The sequence below is a fragment of the Schistocerca serialis genome, chromosome 12 (assembly GCF_023864345.2).
Source record: "Schistocerca serialis cubense isolate TAMUIC-IGC-003099 chromosome 12, iqSchSeri2.2, whole genome shotgun sequence".
Lineage (NCBI taxonomy): Eukaryota > Metazoa > Arthropoda > Insecta > Orthoptera > Acrididae > Schistocerca > Schistocerca serialis.
Window position 1 is genome coordinate 84,960,225 of NC_064649.1, and position 17,088 is coordinate 84,977,312.

General features: G+C 44.5%; 2 pseudogenes; both read right to left on the bottom strand.

Annotated features, from left to right (window-relative positions):
- Window positions 1-341: 341 nt before the first annotated feature.
- Window positions 342-459, bottom strand: LOC126428524 (5S ribosomal RNA; annotated as a pseudogene).
- Window positions 460-10,999: 10,540 nt separating this feature from the next.
- Window positions 11,000-11,117, bottom strand: LOC126428682 (5S ribosomal RNA; annotated as a pseudogene).
- Between the last annotated feature and the right edge of the window lie 5,971 nt (window positions 11,118-17,088).

Sequence of the window (17,088 nt, forward strand, 5' to 3'; positions counted from 1 at the left end):
TCGGAAACCTTTCCATATGGGTCACCTGAGTACAAACGACAGCTTCGGCCAAGCACTACGTTTTCATACTTTGCGTGCATGATACTGCCGCCACCAGAATGTACATATGGCTATCCGATGACTGTTTGTCACCTCAGTGAATGTAAACTCCTTCCGAGCAGGCCATGAAGGCCCAAAGGTACCGACCGGCCGCCGTGTCATCCTCAGCCCACAGGCATCACTGGATGCGGATATGAAGCATACCGCTCTCCCGGCCGTACGTCAGTTTCCGAGACCGGAGCCGCTACTTTTCAATCAAGTAGCTCCTCAGTTCGCCTCACAAGGGCTGAGTGCAACCCGTTTGCCAACAGCGCTCGGCAGACCGGATGGTCACCCATCCAAGTGCTAACCCAGCCCGACAGCGCTTAACTTCGGTGATCTGACGGGAATCGATGTTACCGCTGCGGCAAGGCCGTTGCCCCTCAGTGAATGTACCCATAAGGTAAATGGCGTTCAACGAATCAGCCACTGGTTCAGTGAACAACTCATCTGTCTGGGACCTGTGTTCGATTCTCTGGTGCATCCTGCACGTTTTTTTATGTTTCCATGTATATTTTTTTCTTTGGCAGCAATAAGAAGGTTAATAAGAGAAGGAAGTAATAACAAGGTAGGGAAATCAATTTCTCAAACAGCGTGGATTAGAAAAGAATTAAAGATTTAATCCTGGTTGCTTTACAAGGGCACTTCCCACTCTGTCACGTATCAAACGTATTCGCATTTGCGAATAAGGACTGCCATCAGTTATAGAATGGAATCACGACAGTGAAAATTTGTGGCGGATCCGGACACGAAAAATGGCGGAAGTGCCGTTGGAACGAAACTAAATTTTAATGTAGACCTCCTCGCGCGGTATGCCACAGGTCAGCGGGCTCGTCTGAAATCAAAATTGAGTTGACGTCAGCGAAGTATATAAGACTCTTTCGGAGTTGTACCTCGCTTATTTAGACCATAGGAAACAAAATGGCGGCTATTTGAAAAAAATAGGGTTTTTTCATCGATTTTTCGACTTCGTCGGCCAAGTAAAAATATTTATAGTTGATGGAACGGAATAAAAGTGGTAAAACTCCTAGACAATTTAGTTAGCTTCGTCGGAAACAAAGTATCATGCCAATCGGTTCAGTAGATTTGAAGTTACCACACCGCGCGACAAAAAAAAGTCATTTCGAGACAAACACGTTTGAAGTTTTGACTACATATAAATCTAATATTATGCAACGTAGGTTCAATCTGCTATTCCGCGTCCATAAACTAGTCCTTCCTCTTCCTCATAGAGGGCCTTCTGCTCGATCTGGGCCATCCTGAACTGCTCCAGAGCCGCTCGTACGGCCGGTGACAAGCGGTTTTCGGCCGCTTGAATCCGGTGGTCGTCCGAATGCTTAGCGAACTGCGTCGAATACAGTCCCAGGGTGGCTTCCATAATTGTCATGGTCCTTAGCTTCCTTGAAGCTGCTCACTGCCAGGAAAGTCGCAATCTCCACAGTCTTTGCACCAGAAAGCAAATGATTGGGGGCTAACTTCCAAACACACACGTTCAAACTTCCATTTGAATTTTGTATGTTTCCTCCCAAGCACCGGTATAATAACTCGTCCTCCGAAAGAAAAAAACTGGTGGGAGGAAAGGCCGCTTTCCGTTCCGTATTCGGAAAAACCGTTCCAGGGGTGGATTCTAAACACTTTTATGGATTAAAAAAATGCGATTTAAAAAAAAATAGATTTTTTGAACGAAAAGATAGTAAACCTCCCCTTAAATATTGTTGCATTAACAACCGGTGTAACCGCCATAATGTTGAATCCAAGCATGCTAGTGTGAATGTACTGTGTTACAGATATGCCGGATGTCAGATTGTGGGCTGGAGTTCTATGCCTGTTGCAATTGGTCGGTCCAATACAGGGACGGTTAATGCTGTTTGTGGATGACGCTCGTCCGGTTATGACCCGTATACGTTGTATTGAAGCCAAATCTGGTGATGAGGATATTGAAAGGGTAATGCAGTATGTAAAGGGGGACGAAAATCTAATAGTCATGGGCGACTGGAATGCAGTTGTAGGGGAAGGAGTAGAAGAAAAGGTTACAGAAGAATATGGGCTTGGGACGAGGAATGAAAGAGGAGAAAGACTAATTGAGTTCTGTAACAAGTTTCAGCTAGTAATAGCCAATACCCTGTTCAAGAATCACAAGAGGAGGAGGCATACTTGGAAAAGGCCGGGAGATACGGGAAGATTTCAATTAGATTACATCATGGTCAGACAGAGATTCCCAAATCAGATACTGGATTGTAAGGCGTACCCAGGAGCAGATATAGAATCAGATCACAATATAGTAGTGATGAAGAGTAGGCTGAAGTTCAAGACATTAGTCAGGAAGAATCAATATGCAAAGAAGTGGGATACGGAAGTACTAAGGAATGACGAGATACGTTTGAAGTTCTCTAACGCTATAGATACAGCAATAAGGAATAGCGCAGTAGGCAGTACAGTTGAAGAGGAATGGACATCTCTAAAAAGGGCCATCACAGAAGTTGGGAAGGAAAACATAGGTACAAAGAAGGTAGCTGCGAAGAAACCATGGGTAACAGAAGAAATACTTCAGTTGATTGATGAAAGGAGGAAGTACAAACATGTTCCGGGAAACTCTGGAATACAGAAATACAAGTCGCTGAGGAATGAAATAAATAGGAAGTGCAGGGAAGCTAAGACAAAATGGCTGCAGGAAAAATGTGAAGACATCGAAAAAGATATGATTGTCGGAAGGACAGACTCAGCATACAGGAAAGTCAAAACAACCTTTGGTGACATTAAAAGCAACGTTGGTAACATTAAGAGTGCAACGGGAATTCCACTGTTAAATGCAGAGGAGAGAGCAGATAGGTGGAAAGAATACATTGAAAGCCTCTATGAGGGTGAAGATTTGTCTCATGTGATAGAAGAAGAAACAGGAGTCGATTTAGAAGAGATAGGGGATCCAGTATTAGAATAGGAATTTAAAAGAGCTTTGGAGGACTTACGGTCAAATAAGGCAGAAGGGATAGATAACATTCCATCAGAATGTCTAAAATCATTGGGGGAAGTGGCAAAAAAACGACTATTCACGTTGGTGTGTAGAATATATGAGTCTGGCGACATACCATCTGACTTTCGGAAAAGCATCATCCACACAATTCCGAAGATGGCAAGAGCTGACAAGTGCGAGAATTATCGCACAATCAGCTTAACAGCTCATGCATCGAAGCTGCTTACAAGAATAATATACAGAAGAATGGAAAAGAAAATTGAGAATGCGCTAGGTGATGATCAGTTTGGCTTTAGGAAAAGTAAAGGGACGAGAGAGGCAATTCTGACGTTACGGTTAATAATGGAAGCAAGGCTAAAGAAAAATCAAGACACTTTCATAGGATTTGTCGACCTGGAAAAAGCGTTCGACAATATAAAATGGTGCAAGCTGTTCGAGATTCTGAAAAAAGTAGGGGTAAGCTATAGGGAGAGACAGGTCATATGCAATATGCACAACAACCAAGAGGGAATAATAAGAGTGGACGATTAAGAACGAAGTGCTCGTATTAAGAAGGGTGCAAGACAAGGCTGTAGCCTTTCGCCCCCTACTCTTCAATCTGTACATTGAGGAAGCAATGATGGAAATAAAAGAAAGGTTCACGAGTGAAATTAAAATACAAGGTGAAAGGATATCAATGATACGATTCGCTGATGACATTGCTATCCTGAGTGAAAGTGAAGAAGAATTAAATGATCTGCTGAACGGAATGAACAGTCTATTGAGTACACAGTATGGTTTGAGAGTAAATCGGAGAAGGACGAAGGTAATGAGAAGTAGTAGAAATGAGAACAGCGAGAAACTTAACATCAGGATTGATGGTCACGAAGTCAATGAAGTTAAGGAATTCTGCTACCTAGGCAGTAAAACAACCAATGACGGACGGAGCAAGGAGGACATCAAAAGCAGACTCGCTATGGCAAAAAAGGCATTTCTGGCCAAGAGAAGTCTACTAATATCAAATACCGGCCTTAATTTGAGGATGTACGTCTGGAGTACAGCATTGTATGGTAGTGAAACATGGACTGTGGGAAAACCGGAACAGAAGAGTATCGAAGCATTTGAGATGTGTTGCTATAGACGAATGTTGAAAGTTAGGTGGACTGATAAGGAGGTTCTACACAGAATCGGAGAGGAAAGGAATATGTGGAAAACACTGATAAGGAGAAGGGACGGTATGATAGGACATCTGCTAAGACATGAGGGAATGACTTCCATGGTACTCAAAAAAAAAAAAAAAAAAAAAATCTGTTTATCTAATTTATTTTTTTCCTCATATCTAATTTAGCCGTGAAAACGCTTTTCGTGAGTACGTTGGTTAAGCAACGCCATCTACCCTTGATGTCTGTTATTACGGTTGTATGACCTTGTCTCTACGCCTATATGTTTGTGTGGCCGGCTGCAAGGTCTGACTTACCTCGTGTTCTCGATCGCATTACATTTACGTTTCGTCCGCTGCACGCAACGCTTCATGCTGTGTACGCCGGAAGGCGGTTGGCTCCGTCTTATGTAAGCTAATAAATATTTTTTTTTGGTTTTCCATAGTTTCGCTTTCCACTAGGTACCGTATTTATACTCTGGTACTTTATGCCGAGTTTCAGGTGCCTTATGCTTTTATTCTCCTAATGGCGATAGGACGATGTTTCGTTGTAAGTCTTGTATTAATTCCATACTCTGACATTAGAGGATGGATGTTCGATCACCTCTCTACTTCCTACGTAAGTTCAGTTAAGGCTGCTACAGATGTATTAGTTTATCAGCCGACCGACCTACCGACCGACCGACCGACCGTCCCTTTCCGTGTCAGCACTCTCCGATTACGGCTCCACCCTGTTGTTGTTACTTGTTTATTTTAAATTCATTGTGCTTAGGTTTTATGAAATCCCCTTTGGTTTTGCACAGAAACAAAAATTCGTACGTATTTGCCTTGGCAGTTTTAGAGGTAACAAGGCCAATAAAAGGTGAGAGTAAGCTGTGGGCAAATAGGTGGCTAATACGAGGAAAGAAATTCGTGCATATTCTCTTACCGAAGGAGCCGGGAGCCGATGATTTTCATAATTATCTAAAAACGGATAAAACACGCTTTTCGGAATTGCTGAGCATCATCAAAACGTTCTTAACGAAAAAGAATTTAGTCATGAGATGGGCTGTAAATTGCCAGGAGAGGCTGTTAGTTACTTTGCGGTTTGCAACCACTGGCAGAAGTTAAGAGGACCTGAAAATCTTTGCTATTGTATCTCCACAATTAATCAAAATGATTCCTGATACTTGCAACGTGATTTACAGTTGCCGCCAAGCGGGGTAGCCCCGCGGTCTTAGGCATCTTGCCACGGTTCGCGCGGTTCCCCCCCCCTCCCCCCGTCGGAGATTCGAGTCCTCCCTCGGGCATGGGTGTGTGTGTTGTCCTTATCGTAAGTTAGAAATGTAAAAATTTACAGTTGTCTAAGGAAATACGTCGTAGGAAAGCAAAATAAATAAAACAAAAGATGTTTATGAAAACTTTATTAATTTGTTTATGTATGTAGCATAAAAGATGGCTCTGTAAATTTAAGAAATTCATTTCAAATGAGAAGAAGAAAGACTACAAATGATGGTGCTCATCATCTAGTAAACAAAACAGATATATATGAAATAAAGCATTCAGAGCCTGTTAAAGCTGTAAAAAAAAAAAAAACCACGCTTTGCTCTTCACAGCCGAACGCTTGGATATAGGTTGGACTTCTGTTTTAAAACTTGTAACAGTGAAGCAAGTAAGCTTTGTGTGAATGAACGTCTATTGCTTTCGTATATTTCGGTTTTTAAGATTTAATTCCAATACATATCGGAAATGGAAATACTATAAACCGAACAGGGCGAGGTGATGCAGTCGTTAGCACACTGGACTCTCTTTCGGCAGGACGAAGGTTCAAACCCGCGTCCGGCCATCCTGGTTTAGGTTTTCTGTGCTTTCCCTAAATCGCTTCAGGCATATGCCGGGCCCGGCCGGAGTGGACGAGCGGTTCTAGGCGCTTCAGTCTGAAACCGCGCGATCGCTACGGTCACAGGTTCGAATCCTGCCTCTGGCTTGGATGTGTGTGATGTCCTTAGTTAGGTTTAAGTAGTTCTAAGTTCTAGAGGACTGATGACCTCAGATGTTACGTTCCATAGTGCTCAGAGCCTTTAGAACCATATGCCGTGATGGTTCGTGTGAAAGGGCACAGCCAACTTTCTTCCCCATGCTTCCCTAATCCGATGGGACCGATGACGTCACTGGGTTGGTCGCCTACCGCAAATAAACCAACCGAAAACCAAAACACACAAGGTCGACAGACTTTCATTCAAGAGATATACATCTTTTACTCTATTTTCCACATAAACCATTATGATCCAGTTACAGAAAATGTTACAGGTGCTTCATTTGTTGAATCTCTGTTGCTACACTCCTCGCTCGATATGTCACACTGTGGTGTGCGTACTGTAGGACCTTCAGTACACACACCATCAGATTATTTGACTTGTCACTCTAATGAAATAGGCGAGTGTCAGCAATATGTCTCGTGGTCTTATTGTGGCGTGTTTATCTTCTGCCGTTAAGTTAGACGATAGAAATGCCACTTGCACACTTAGAGTAGCAGATTGACGGTGACCAACTTTAAACAGAACTTAATTAATTTTCACACACATTTATTAAAATAATAACAAGTCTAAAAACTACTTAACTTGGTTCTGGATGCTATTTACAATTGACAGTCTGAAGTTCCTTTGGTATTGGTATGTTAATCTTATTCTCACATATATCTCTGATACTTGACAAAAGTGTTTATACATTTATCTTCATGGCTATGTACAGGAATATGGTAATCGTACTAGGCGCAGACTGAAACTTGACTATAGACTGGTACAGACAAATGTAGAACTCATACAGGCTGGTACAGACTAATGCAGACTGGTGCAGACTAATGCAGACTGGTACAGAGTAATCGGAGGTCTGTACACTCGTTATAATACCTCGCGCGTTCATGTATCAGTGTGAGAGTGTGATCCGTGAGGAGAAAAGGTTCTACGTTAGCAGCAATCTCATTGGCTGCATTACATATTAATACGCGGATCGGCGAAAGCAGAATTTGGTCCGTCTCTATGGCAGCGCCATCTCGTAGTGCACAGAACGGACGAGCGCTGCGCCTGCGCTGTTGTGCTTAGCGGGGGGCGCTCTAGTGGGAAAGTTGTGTACACGCTGACTACGCGGAACTACGTACACAACACACACAAACGTCTTCAGTCTTTGAATTTCTTGAGAATCTCTGTTGATATTTCGCCCGCACTTAATGGTAAAAGAGGGATTTTTGTCGGACTATTAGCACGGCATCAATACACGCGGCGCAATTTGTCGGATGAAAGTGTAGGGCGGCCACGGGGGTGGGATGGGGGAAGGCGGGCGGGAACGATAGGTTGTTGTGTGGTCCTACCACCCAATATCCCGGGAACTTTGCCAGTCAGTCAGTCAAAACAGCTACGTCCAATGTGATGGTCAATCGATTGGCGCGTGTGTAGGGCCGTCTATTGCCAGCTATAGAAACGGCTGCATGCCTGGAACTTTGCTTTGTACTACGCTAACGACTCATCATCAATGGAGTTACACCTCTTAACCTTATTTTCCACCCCTCGATTAACTGGCAGATGCCCCACAAGAGAGAAATGAGTCACTGCCAATAGACAGATAAAATAATTTACAACCAAGACTGTCTTATTTCAAGAGACCCGCCGGGTTAGCCGAGAGCGCTAATGCGCTGCTTCCTGGACTCAGGTAGGCGCGCCAGCCCTGGATCGATTAACGACGTCGGCCGTTGTACCTGGATGTCATTTTTAGGCGGTTTTCCACATCCCACTAGGTGAATACCGGGCTGGTCCACACATTCCGCTCAGTTACACGACTTGAAGACATCTGAACACGTTCCCACTATTCCATGGATTACAGTAGATGCAGACAGCTTGGGTACACTACTTACATCCCGGGAGGTACAAGGTGGTGGTACAAAGGGAATCCGGCCACCCCTTAAACTAACCTTGCCAAATCCGTTCCTAACCACACCTACCCTGCGAAACTGCGGAATAAGGCACCAGTGAAAGAAAGAAAGAAAGAAAGCAAGAAAGAAACTTATTTCAAGACATGAACATATACTTGACCGTGTATAGATTGATCGCAGTTTTTTGGATGTCAAAATGATTCCTGATACCTGCAACGTCATTAAAGGTTGCTGCGCCACGCGAATTAGCCGCGCGGTCTTAGGAATCTTGCCACGGTTCGCGCGGCTCCCCCCATCGGAGTTTCTACGTTCACAAGGTGAAGACCCCACACGCGCAACCGATTGTGCTGATATTTGGCAGGCTGTTTGTGTTTGTGTTTGTGTTACATGTCGTACCTTCGTTTATTGGCCGCTGTGTCGAAACTACACTAGTCGTTGGAATCCGGAAACATGGATTCCGGAAACAGCGATCGTGTGAGACCCATCTCGCTTTATTTGTTCATGAGACCCAGAAAATATTAGATACAGGCTCCCAGGTAGGTGCTATTTTCCTTGACTTCCGGAAGGCGTTCGATACAGTTCCGCACTGTCGCCTGATAAACAAAGTAAGAGCCTACGGAATATCAGACCAGCTGTGTGGCTGGATTGAAGAATTTTTAGCAAACAGAACACAGCATGTTGTTATCAATGGAGAGACGTCTACAGACGTTAAAGTAACCTCTGGCGTGCCACAGGGGAGTGTTATGGGACCATTGCTTTTCACAATATATATAAATGACCTAGTAGTGTCGGAAGTTCCATGCGGCTTTTCGCGGATGGCTCTGGCTCTGAGCACTATGGGACTCAACTGCTGAGGTCATTACTCCCCTAGAACTTAGAACTAGTTAAACCTAACTAACCTAAGGACATCACAAACATCCATGCCCGAGGCAGGATTCGAACCTGCGACCGTAGCGGTCTTGCGGTTCCAGACTGCAGCGCCTTTAACCACAAGGCCACTTCGGCGGGCTTTTCGCGGATGATGCTGTAGTATACAGAGAAGTTGCAGCATTAGAAAATTGTAGCGAAATGAAGGAAGATCTGCAGCGGATAGGCACTTGGTGCAGGGAGTGGCAACTGACCCTTAACATAGACAAATGTAATGTATTGCGAATACACAGAAAGAAGGATTCTTTATTGTATGATTATATGATAGCGGAACAAACACTGGTAGCGGTTACTTCTGTAAAATATCTAGGAGTATGCGTGCGGAACGATTTGAAGTGGAATGATCATATAAAATTAATTGTTGGTAAGGCGGGTACCATGTTGAGATTCATTGGGAGAGTCCTTAGAAAATGTAGTCCATCAACAAAGGAGGTGGCTTACAAAACACTCGTTCGACCTATACTTGAGTATTGCTCATCAGTGTGGGATCCGTACCAGATCGGGTTGATAGAGAAGATCCAAAGAAGAGTGGCGCATTTCGTCACAGGGTTATTTGGTAACCGTGATAGCGTTACGGAGATGTTTAGCAAACACAAGTGGCCGACTCTGCAAGAGAGGCGCTCTGTATCGCGGTGTAGCTTGCTCGCCATGTTTCGAGAGGGTGCTTTTCTGGATGAGGTATCGAATACATTGCTTCCCCCTACTTATACCTACCGAGGAGATCACGAATGTAAAATTAGAAAGATTAGAGCGCGCATGGAGGCTTTCAGACAGTCGTTCTTCCCGCGAACCATACGCGACTGGAAGAGGAAAGGGAGGTAATGACAGTGGCACGTAAAGTGCCCTCCACCACACACCGTTGTGTGTAGATGTAGATGTAGATGTAGATGTAGATGTAGAATCCCCCTGCTGAAGTATTGAGCCGTGCTGTCTCTGTAGCAGTTCGTAAATGCGAAAGAGTTGCCGAAGCACAGGATTCTGTGCGCGAACCGGCCTCAATTATGTCCCCCAAGTGTTCGATGCGAGTCATATCGGGTCATCTGGGTGGGCAAATCTTTCGCTCAAATTCTCCAGAAAGTTCTTCAAACCAATTGCGAACAGTTGTGGCCCAGTGACATGCTATTCTTTGGTTAACATCTGACCAGGTCACGGTTTTGCGGTCGTCTATGGTCCAACCGATATAGTCACGATCCCTGGAGAGGCGCTGCCGTCGAGTCGTGCTGTTAGTAAAGGCACTCACGTCGGTCGTCTGCTGCCATAGCCCACTAATGTCAAATTTCGTCGCTCTGCCCTAACGGATACGTTCGTCGTACATCCCACATTGATTTCTGCTGTTATTTCATACAGTGTTGCTTGTCTGTTAGTACTGACAACTCTAGCAGACGCCGCTGCTCTCGGTCGTTAAGTGAAGACTATTGACCACTGCGTTCTCTGTGGTGACAGGTAGTGCCTGAAATTTAGTATTCTCGTCAGTCTTGACACTATGGTTCTCGGAACATTGAATACCATAATTATTTCCGAAATGGAGTGTCCCACACATATAGCTCCAACATCCAGTCTACGTCCAAAATCTGTTAATTCCCGTCGTGCGGCCATAATCAGGTCGGAGACCTTTTCACATGGATCACCTGAGTACAAAAGACAGCTACGCCCAAGAACTGCGTTTTCATACCTTACGTACATGATACAGCCGCCATGAGAATATACATATCACTATCCGATGACTGTTTGTCACCTCAGTGAACGTAAAAAAGAAAAAAAAACCAAACCTTACACCTTCCGCGCAGGCCATGAAGGCCCAAAGGTACCGACCGGCTGCCATGTCATCCTCAGCCCACAGGCGTCACTGGATGCGGATATGAAGGGGCATGTGGTCAGCACACCGCTCTCCCGGCCGTACGTCAGTTTCCGAGACCGGAGCCGCTACTTTTCAATCAAGCAGCTCCTCAGTTTGCCTCACAAGGCCTGAGTGCAACCCGCTTGCCAACAGCGCTCGGCAGACCGGATGGTCACCCATCCAAGTGCTAGCCCAGCCCGGCAGTGCTTAACTACGGTGATCTGACGGGAACCGGTGTTACCACTACGGCAAGGCCGTTGTCCCTCAATGAATGCACCCATAAGCTAAACGCCGTTCAACGAATGAGCCACTCATCTGACTGGGACCTGTGTTCGATTCTCTGGTGCATCCTGCACGTTTTTTTTATGTTTCCATGTATATTTTTTTCTTTGGCAGCAATAAGAAGGTTAATAAGAGAAGTAATAACAAGGTAGGGAAATCAATTTCTCAAACAACGTGGATTAGAAAAATTTAATCCTGGTTGCTTTACAAGGGCACTTCCCACTCTGTCACGTATCAAACGTATTCGCATTTGCGAATAAGGACTGCCATCAGTTATAGAATGGAATCACGGCAGTGAACATTTGTGGCGGATCCGGACTCGAAAAAGGGCGGAAGTGCTATGAAGAGTAGGCTGAAGTTCAAGACATTAGTCAGGAAGAATCAATATGCAAAGAAGTGGGATACGGAAGTACTAAGGAATGACGAGATACGTTTGAAGTTCTCTAACGCTATAGATACAGCAATAAGGAATAGCGCAGTAGGCAGTACAGTTGAAGAGGAATGGACATCTCTAAAAAGGGCCATCACAGAAGTTGGGAAGGAAAACATAGGTACAAAGAAGTTAGCTGCGAAGAAACCATGGGTAACAGAAGAAATACTTCAGTTGATTGATGAAAGGAGGAAGTACAAACATGTTCCGGGAAACTCTGGAATACAGAAATACAAGTCGCTGAGGAATGAAATAAATAGGAAGTGCAGGGAAGTTAAGACGAAATGGCTGCAGGAAAAATGTGAAGACATCGAAAAAGATATGATTGTCGGAAGGACAGACTCAGCATAAAGGAAAGTCAAAACAACCTTTGGTGACATTAACAGCAACGGTGGTAACATTAAGGGTGCAACGGGAATTCCACTGTTAAATGCAGAGGAGAGAGCAGATAGGTGGAAAGAATACATTGAAAGCCTCTATGACGGTGAAGATTTGTCTGATGTGATAGAAGAAGAAACAGGAGTCGATTTAGAAGAGATAGGGGATCCAGTATTAGAATAGGAATTTAAAAGAGCTTTGGAGGACTTACGGTCAAATAAGGCAGAAGGGATAGATAACATTCCATCAGAATGTCTAAAATCATTGGGGGAAGTGGCAAAAAAACACTATTCACGTTGGTGTGTAGAATATATGAGTCTGGCGACATACCATCTGACTTTCGGAAAAGCATCATCCACACAATTCCGAAGATGGCAAGAGCTGACAAGTGCGAGAATTATCGCACAATCAGCTTAACAGCTCATGCATCGAAGCTGCTTACAAGAATAATATACAGAGGAATGGAAAAGAAAATTGAGAATGCGCTAGGTGACGATCAGTTTGGCTTTAGGAAAAGTAATGGGACGAGAGAGGCAATTCTGACGTTACGGCTAATAATGGAAGCAAGGCTAAAGAAAAATCAAGACACTTTCATAGGATTTGTCGACCTGGAAAAAGCGTTCGACAATATAAAATGGTGCAAGCTGTTCGAGATTCTGAAAAAAGTGGGGGTAAGCTATAGGGAGAGACGGGTCATATACAATATGTACAACAACCAAGAGGGAATAATAAGAGTGGACGATCAAGAACGAAGTGCTCGTATTAAGAAGGGTGTAAGACAAGCCTGTAGCCTTTCGCCCCTACTCTTCAATCTGTACATCGAGGAAGCAATAATGGAAATAAAAGAAAGGTTCAGGAGTGGAATTAAAATACAAGGTGAAAGGATATCAATGATATGATTCGCTGATGACATTGCTATCCTGAGTGAAAGTGAAGAAGAATTAAATGATCTGCTCAACGGAATGAACAGTCTAATGAGTACACAGTATGGTTTGAGAGTAAATCGGAGAAATACGAAGGTAATGAGAAGTAGTAGAAATGAGAACAGCGAGAAACTTATCATCAGGATTGATGGTCACGAAGTCAATGAAGTTAAGGAATTCTGCTACCAAGGCAGTAAAATAACCAATGACGGACGGAGCAAGGAGGACATCAAAAGCAGACTCGCTATGGCAAAAAAGGCATTTCTGGCCAAGAGAAGTCTACTAATATAAAATACCGGCCTTAATTTGAGAAAGAAATTTCTGAGAATGCACGTCTGGAATACAGCATTGTATGGTAGTGAAACATGGACTGTGGGAAAACCGGAACAGAAGAGAATCGAAGCATTTGAGATGTGGTGCTATAGACGAATGTTGAAAATTAGGTGGACTGATAAGGTAAGGAATGAGGAGGTTCTATGCAGAATCGGAGAGGAGAGGAATATGTGGAAAACACTGATAAGGAGAAGGGACAGGATGAGAGGACATCTGCTAAGACATGAGGGAATGACTTCCATGGTACTAGAGGGAGCTGTAGAGGGCAAAAACTGTAGAGGAAGATAGAGATTGGAATGTTGTTGTTGTTGTTGTGGTCTTCAGTCCTGAGACTGGTTTGATGCAGCTCTCCATGCTACTCTATCCTGTGCAAGCTTCTTCATCTCCCAGTACCTACTGTAACCTACATCCTTCTGAATCTGCTTAGTGTATTCATCTCTTGGTCTCCCCCTATGATTTTTACCCTCCACGCTGCCCTCCAATACTAAATTGGTGATCCCTTGATGCCTCAGAACATGTCCCACCAACCGATCCCTTCTTCTGGTCAAGTTGTGCCACAAACTTCTCTTCTCCCCAATCCTATTCAATACTTCCTCATTAGTTATGTGATCTACCCATCTAATCTTCAGCATTCTTCTGTAGCACCACATTTCAAAAGCTTCTATTCTCTTCTTGTCCAAACTATTTACCGTCCATGTTTCACTTCCATACATGGCTACACTCCATACGAATACTTTCAGAAATAACTTCCTGACACATAAATCTATCCTCGATGTTAACAAATTTCTCTTCTTCAGAAACGCTTTCCTTGCCGTTGCCAGTCTACATTTTATATCCTCTCTACTTCTTCCATCATCAGTTATTTTGCTCCCCAAATAGCAAAACTCCTTTACTACTTTAAGTGTCTCATTTCCTAATCTAATACCCTCAGCATCACCCGACTTAACTCGACTACATTGGAATACGTCAAGCAAATAATTGAGGACGTAGGTTGCAAGTGCTACTCTGAGATGAAGAGGTTAGCACAGGAAAGGAATTCGTGGCGGGCCGCATCAAACCAGTCAGTAGACTGATGACCAAAAAAAATATAAAAAAAACGAGAACAGTTGTAGCCCCATCAGATCCCCGAGTTCCAGTCGGCTCTCAGAGGTGGAAAGCTACACCTGCCCCCTTGATGGTGAGGGCCACTTCCCTCCCTGATGCTCCAGCACCACCTACCTTGGGAGCACTGTCCCCCAGCCACTGGGGACACGAGTCCCCACTTCTCAGCTGGAGCATAAGTCTTCTAACTAGGAAGGGGCCCGTTGGGTCACTCCCAGGTTTCTGCTAGTGGGTAAGATGACACCCACCAGTGGCTGAAGTGTCCAAAAGCAGACGATCGTAGGGCTTCACGATCATCCTCAGTCCTGGAGACTGAGTCACTGAAGCCCTCCCAGCCACACAAACCTAAGGGGTAGCAAGAGAAACCTAAATATAAAAAGACCCCCAAGAACCAAGGCACTGTGAAAGCACCCACACCACCACTACCTACAAGCTCGGCGTCTGCGGATGAGGTTGCGATTCTGGCGTCCACTGAGGACCTAGATCTCACTGGATCCTCAGACACAATGGATATAGACTACTCAGGCAATAAGTCGGTGGCAGCAGGTGACCCTGAGGCGTGGGCTGACTCATTGAGTGTTCCATGCCTTCCCAGTATCACAATCACGTAATCCTCCAGTGGAATTGCGGCGGTTTGTCCACCACCTGGCTCAGCTACGGCAACTGTTAAGCTTAACACCTGATTTCTGCATTGCCCTCCAGGAAACCTGGTTCCTAGCAATGTGGACCCCTGCCCTTTGCAGCTACAGAACTTTAGCGAATATAATACTGTGTCAGGTGGAGTTTGCGTCTATTTCCTGAACTCAGTATGTAATAAACCTGTGCCCCTTCAAACTCCTCCTTAAGCTGTGGTTGTCAGAATAAGAACGACGCAGGAAATAGCTGTCTGCAATGTATATCTTCCTCCAGATGGTGCAGTACCCCTAAACTTATTGGCTACACTATTTGATCAGCTCCCTAAACCTTTCCTACTTTTGGGAGATTTTAACGCTCATAACCCCTTGTGGAGTGGCGCCATGCTTACTGGCCGAGGTAGGGAGGTCGAAAATTTACTTTCCTAACTCGACCTCTGCCTCTTAATTACTGGGGCCACCACACATTTCAGTGTGGCTCATGGTAGTTAATCGGCCATTGATTTATCAATTTGCAGCCCAGAACTCCTCCTATCTACCCACTGGAGAGCACATGATGACCTGTGTGGTAGTGACCACTTCCCTATCTTCATGTCACTCCCCCAGCGTCATGCCCATGGACGCCTACCCAGATAGGATTTAGACAAGGCAGACTGGGAAGTCTTCACCTCTGCTGTCACCGTTGAATCTCCCCCACATGGTACCATCGATTTTGTCGTTGAGCAGGTCACTACAACCGTCGTTTCTGAAGCGAAAACTCGATTCCTCGTTCTTTAGGGTGACCCCGGCAACAGATAGTTCGCCGGCCGACGTGGCCGTGCGGTTAAAGGCGCTGCAGTCTGGAACCGCAGGACCGCTACGGTCGCAGGTTCGAATCCTGCCTCGGGCATGGATGTTTGTGATGTCCTTAGGTTCGTTAGGTTTAACTAGTTCTAAGTTCTAGGGGACTAATGACCTCAGCAGTTGAGTCCCATAGTGCTCAGAGCCATTTGAACCATTTGAACAGATAGTTCCTTGGTGGTCGCCAGAAGTCGCTGAGGCAATTTAAGGGCGTCGGCCAACAACATAAGCAGCAACCTTCCCTAGAGCACCTAATAGCCTTTAAGGGTGCACACCCCTGATTGGGCTGCATTTTTACCATTATCTTCACCCTCATAGTGCAACTGTGACTCACACAATTAGGTCATCGGTCAAAGCATTTCCCAAAAAATCATTGTGATATTTATTACATTTTGGTCCTGACAACTATATTTATAATAGTATAAAAAACGGAACATGCTTCACTGCGCTACAATTTTCTCTGGAACCACTGACTGCATTGCTTGAAAAAAGAGTCAGAGTACAGACAAAATTACCATAATTTTTGTGAGTTTACTCATTTAGGAAAAAAGTGTACCTGAATGATGAAAAGTCAAGTTTTCATTAAATCGCAAAATAAGATTTACAGATTTATTAACTTACCACTATGCTCGCTTAGAACATTCCAGCTGCATACTCCAGTTGTCCTATTTCCTTATCCCCACACTCTTTCTCTTCCTTCCTTTCTTTACCCTTGACTCCTTGGTAGCAGCTTCTGCAGCTGTCTCTGCTTCGGCTACCCGCCACTTATTAATAGCAGTTAGAGTTGGATGTTCAATTTCTGCATAACATTGATCCTTGTAATTGCACCATCATTGAATGTTATTATTGCATCCATTACATCAATCTTCAGCACTGTCAGCCCATCAAATACAGTTTTGGGTATTCTCTCCCATATACAGCTGTTGAAGCTTTCATTTGCATTCTGAGAGAGACGATGCGTACACTTCCTAAGTAGAGTTTTATTTGCCAGATTCCTATATATACGCCTAATTGCCTCCATCACAGCAAGTGGTAAGGAGTGCTTGTTGGCATATTCTAAGCCTGTAGCATTTCTCAACCAGTACTTGCGCAACGAATCTTTCCCTTTTGGACAGAAACCATGCTGTGCGATTTCGTCTGTTGACGCTCTGTGAAACCATCTTGCCAAAACAGCTCGTCTCATGTTCTCCAACTCTCCTGCATTTCTTCTAATTGCTGTCCGCCCCAATTGCTGTGTGGTCAGCATGACGGATTGCAGTCCTATGGGCCCGGGTATGATTCCCAGCTGGGTCGGGGATTTTCTCCGCTCAGGGA